General features: G+C 42.2%; 1 pseudogene; it reads left to right on the top strand.

Annotated features, from left to right (window-relative positions):
• Positions 1-341: 341 nt before the first annotated feature.
• Positions 342-2,569, top strand: LOC103260237 (annotated as a pseudogene).
• The last annotated feature ends 2,781 nt before the right edge of the window (positions 2,570-5,350 follow it).

The following is a 5,350-nucleotide window of genomic DNA, read 5'->3' as shown; positions in this document are numbered from 1 at the left end:
TCCCAAAACCACAGTTGAAAACCTTATAATTTAAGGGATATCTTAAATTTGATTCTAAGAAGTGTCTTGCCTCAGTAGTGGGGAAATTATCCCTAGACTAAATGCAGTTCTATTTTCAACTAACAGAATTTAGAGGAATTCTTGAAAGTATCAAACTGTTTTCAGGTAACTTAGCCATCTTCTTGAATCAAACTTAAGAATTCTTGTATCAAAATATAAGAATACAAAAATATTCTGCATATGACAAGGTAAAAGTCAAAGCCTGGCATCTATAAAAAAACTTACTGAGTCAGTTTGGAAGTTGCAGCTGTGGAGAAGATTACTGCAGAAAAACTGCCAAGATGCTGTCCGTGCACATTGCCGCGGCCATGGTCCATGCCCTCTCTAGGCAGGCCAGACTGGTCTCTAGAAATGCTTTGGGTTCATTCATTGCTCCATGACTCTAACACTAGTCTTCAGAAAACTGGCACTGCTGAGATGTCCTCTATTCTTTTTTTTGAGTTGGAGTCTCACTCTGTCTCCCAGACTGGAGTGCAGTGGCCGCTCCCGGCCACCGCAGCCTCGACCTGCTGGGCTCCGGTGATCCTTCCGCCTCAGCCTTCCAAGTAGCCGGAATTACAGGCGCGCGCTACCACGCCCGGCTGATTTTTTGATTTATTGTAGAGATGAGGTCTCGCTGCCCAGGCGGGTCTTGAACCCACAGGTTCAGGCAATTCACTCACCTCAGCCTCCCAAAGGCGTGGGATTACAGGCTGAGCCACCGAGCCTGGCTTCTTTTCTTTTTTTTTTTGAGTTGGAGTCTCACTCTGTTGCCCAAACTGGAGTGCAGTGTCCGCTCCCGGCTACCGCAGCCTCCACCTGCTGGGCTCGGGCGATCCTTCTGCCTCAGCCTTCCAAGTAGCCAGAATTACAGGCATGCGCTACCATGCCCGGTTGATTTTTTTGATTTATTGTAAAGATGAGGTCTCGCCAAGTTGCCCAGGCGGGTCTCAAACCCAGGCGCTCAGGCAATCCACTCACTTCAGCCTCCCAAAGGCGTGGGATTACAGGCTGAGCCAGCGAGCCCAGCGATGTCCTCTATTCTTGAAGAGCATATTCTTGGAGCTGATACCTCTGTTGACCTTGAGGAGACTGGGTGTGTCTTAAGGTGATGGTATTGTTCGAGTTCACTAAGGAATGTTCAAGCAGAAGAAGTGATAGAGTTTTCTTCAGGCTTAGGGTATGTCTCTGAACTTGGAACCTCACAACGCCAGTGTTGTTGTGTTTGGAAATGATAAACTGAACAAGGAGGGGCACATTATGAAGAGGATGGAGCCATCATGGACATGCCCATGGATGAGAAGCTGCTGGGCCAGGTGGTAGATGCCCTTGATAATGCCATTGACAGAAGGGTCCAGTTGGTTCTAAGACCCATCAGCGAGTTGACCTGAAAGTCCTCAGAATTATTCCTCAAATCTCAGTGTGGGAACCAATGCAGACTGGCATTAAAGCTGTGGATAGCTTGGTGTCAATTGGTTGTAGTCAGCGTGAGCTGATTATTGGTGACAGATTGGGAAAACCTCCAATGCTGTCGACACAATCATTAACCAGAAGCGCTTCAATGACGGAACTGATGAGAAGAAGCTGTACTTCATCTATGTGGCTGTTGGACAGAAGAAGTCCATGGTGGCCTAGCTGGTGAAAAGGCTCACGGACACAGATGCCATGAAGTACACCACTGTGGCATCAGTCATGGCTTCGGATGCCACCCCACTTCAGTATCTGGTTCCTTATTCTGGCTGTTCCATGGGAGAGTACTTTAGAGACAATGGCAAAAACGCTTTGATCAGCTATGATGTCTTATCCAAACAGGTTGTCGCTTATCAAAACAGATGTTTCTGCTGCTCTGCTGGTCCCTAGGTCAGGAGGACTACCCTGGTGACTTATTTTATCTACACTTGTGGTTGCTGGAGAGAGCAGCTAAAATGAACAATGCTTTTGGGGGTGGCTTCTTGACTGCTTTACCAGTCATTGAGACACAGGCAGGCAATGTGTCTGCTTACATTCCAACAAATGTCATTTCCGTCACTAAGACAGACAGATCTTGAAAATAGAATTGTTCTATAAAGGTATCCACCCGACCATCAGCATTGGTTTGTCTATGTCTCGTGTTGTATCTGTTGCCCAAACCAGGGTTACAAAACAGGTGGCAGGTACCATGAAGCTGGAACTGGCTCAGTATTGTGAGGTTGCTGCTTTTTCCCAGTTCAGTTCTGACCTTGACATCTCCACTCAGTAACTCCTGAGTCATGGTGTGTGTCTGATTGAGCTGCTGAAGCAAGGACAGTACTGGCCTATAGTTATTGAGGAACAGGTGGCTGTTATCTATGTGGGATCGGGGGTATCTGGACAAGCTGGAGCTCAGCAAGATCACCAAGTCTGAGAATGTTTTCCTGTCTCATGGTCTCATGTTGTCAGCTAGCACCAAGTCTTGTTGGGCAATATCAGGGCTGATGGGAAAATCTTTGAAGAGTCAGATGCAGAGCTGAAAAAGATTGCAACCAACTCCTTGGTTGGAATTGAAGCATAGACGCCTATGGATTCCCATGAAATGCCAGTTTGTTTTTGTTGTTGTTTATTCTAGTAAACCAGTTCCATTTGTAAAAGGATGACTCTCATAGTCCTGATGTACAGACCATGGTAAAAATAAAGGTTCCATACTGAGTGGGGGGAAAAAAATTACCAAGCATATAAAGAAGCAGGGAAATAGACTCCATAATGAGGAAAAAACAAACAAACAAATCAATTAAAATTAACATAGAAATGACAACAAATCAATTAAAATTAACATAGAAATGACAACAAATCAATTAAAATTAACATAGAAATGACATTGATGATAGCATTAATAGAAAATAACATTAAAACTATGACTATTACAGATGCTCAAAAAGGTAGAGGAAAGATAAAACATATTTAGCAGAGATATAAAAAATTAAAAAATGATCCAAATCAAACTTCTAGAAATAAAAATTGTAATGTCTGAGATTACAAAATACACTGGAGGGGATTCATGACAGGTTATATACTGTAGGAGAAGAAGTAGAAACTTAAAAGGCATAATAATGGAAATCGCAAAATGAACACGGAAAGAAAAAAGGTGAAAACATAAAATAATAGACCATCAATGAGCTATCAGTAGTCTCCAACCTTTTTGGCATCAGGGACTGGTTTTGTAGAAGACAATTTTTCCATGGACTGGGGTGGAGGGAGGATGGTTTTTGCATGATTCAAGTGCATTACATTTATTGTGCACTGTATTTCTATTATTATTACATTACAATATATAGTAAAATAATTATCCAACTCACCATAATGCAGAATCAGTTGTAGTCCTGAGTTTGTATTCCTGCAACTAGATGGCCCCATCTGGGGGTGATGGGAAACAGTGACATCTGAAGTGTGTTGCTTATGTCCAGTCTACGCTAATCTTGTTTTGGTTGCTATCACTGCAGAAAACCCTGCTTCACAAAGATAGGATACTGGAAATGGAACCAGGATTTTCAGTGCTTTTGTGACAGTCTCGGGATATTCTGCCTTGACTTTAATCCAGAACATATGGAGATATACTTTGAAGGCCACGGTCATTTGCAGTCTTAAGCAGTTGATCCTCTTCTAGCATGGAAAAAATCGATTCACCTGGCTTTTTCACAAACAGGTTGCAGATTCATTCCTTCCAAGTTCGTGAATCTTTTGTGGCCTTGAAGTAATGCTCAAACTCTTTTGAAAGCTGAGATAGGTGATCATGCACCAGCTGGGAGAAAGAAGGTCGCGGCTCATTCTCTTTCAAAATCTCTGCTAATGTTTGAAACACTCAAAAATCCAAATATTTACTCATCGCCTTCATACTTCTAGTTTGGCTTTGAATGTAGACACTTAATCTGCCAGCTTGAACACAGTTGTCATTCTCCCCTAAAGTGACAGGCTGAGTTTGTTGAGCAGGTTGAATATGTCACACAAGTAAGAAAGTTCTGTAATCCATTCTGTGTCACTGAAATGAGCTGCCAGTGGTGTCTGTTTTTCTAAAAGAACTCTCTGGAGTGGTTCTCATAACTAAAAAACTCTGGCCAGTGATCTACCTTTAGAAAGTCATCTCACTTCTGTGTATAAGAGAGCGTGTGCTCTGTGTCCATCTGCGCACAGAGGTGTGCAAATAGACGTGAGTTAAGGACATGTACTTTAAAGTGGTTGATAATTTTAATCACATCCTGTGAAACATTGTTAAGTTCAGTTGACATTTTTTGACCAGCCAGCATTTCTCTATGGATGACATAGTGTGTAGACTTGCATTCAGAAGTGACCTCTTTGACCTGAGTAGTAAAACCAGAAAGCTATCCAGCCATGGCAGCTGCTGCATCTGTGCGTACACTGACACAAAATAATCAATTCAATTTTCCTGATACATAATCATTCAAAGACTTGAAGAGTTCTGCAGCTTTGGTATTGGTTGGCGACACAATTGCATATAACATATCCTCATGCACATCTCCCTAAAAAATATATTGCACAAAAACAAGCATTGTTGCCTTCTTGTCAATAACCTTAGACTTGTCAACCTGGATTGCATACCATGACTCATTAATCCTCTCTAATTGTGCCTCAGTGTCCTCTGCTATTTCATCAATTCATCTAGTTGTGGTGCTAGCTGATAGAGAAACATGTGCCACCTTTTGAACTGCAGCCTCTCCTAAATGTCTATGACAAATGTCCTTAGCAGCAGGCAGGATCAACTCTTCACCAGTAGTAAAGGGTTTCTTAGCTTTAGCAATGTGGTTAGCCACTAAGAATGATGCTCTGAGAGCAGACCCTTTTGATGAAGTGATGGCATTCAATAATTGCTTCTGCTCTTTGTGGTCCCACTTTTTTCTTTTGAAAAACTCCAGAGGTTTTCTTTTAATGCTGGGTGCTTAGTCTCCGTGTGGGGAAGCAGTTTTGAAGGTTTTATGACTTCATTGGATAGACAGTTGCCACATATTATAAAAAGTGGGCTTGAAGAATGTGAATCACCTGTTACAATGAACCCATAATTTAAGTAGGACTTTTGGGATTTTCTTTTAAATGCAGTTTTCCTTTTGTTGGCTGTCTTAGACTCTTCTGCTGTCTCATCATTAGGTCTTTCCCCCTTTATAAAGAAGCTCTCCAGTGACTTTTAAAAAAACTCATTTTGGCTAATGTTAGCTTGTGGGCTTACCAAAACTGACTAAGTGTGCAGTGCAGAAAAGAGGCACTGATGGAAGTGGCAAATAAAATAACAAGCAGGCCATGCACAGACTAAAATAAGTGTCAGGTTCAGATGTAAAGCCTGCCACCA

This window comes from Carlito syrichta, unplaced genomic scaffold (assembly GCF_000164805.1).
Source record: "Carlito syrichta isolate Samal-C Ts95f unplaced genomic scaffold, Tarsius_syrichta-2.0.1 Scaffold303153, whole genome shotgun sequence".
NCBI lineage: Eukaryota > Metazoa > Chordata > Mammalia > Primates > Tarsiidae > Carlito > Carlito syrichta.
The sequence above is the reverse complement of the archived record's forward strand: the minus strand, read 5'-3'. Positions and strand labels throughout refer to the sequence as shown.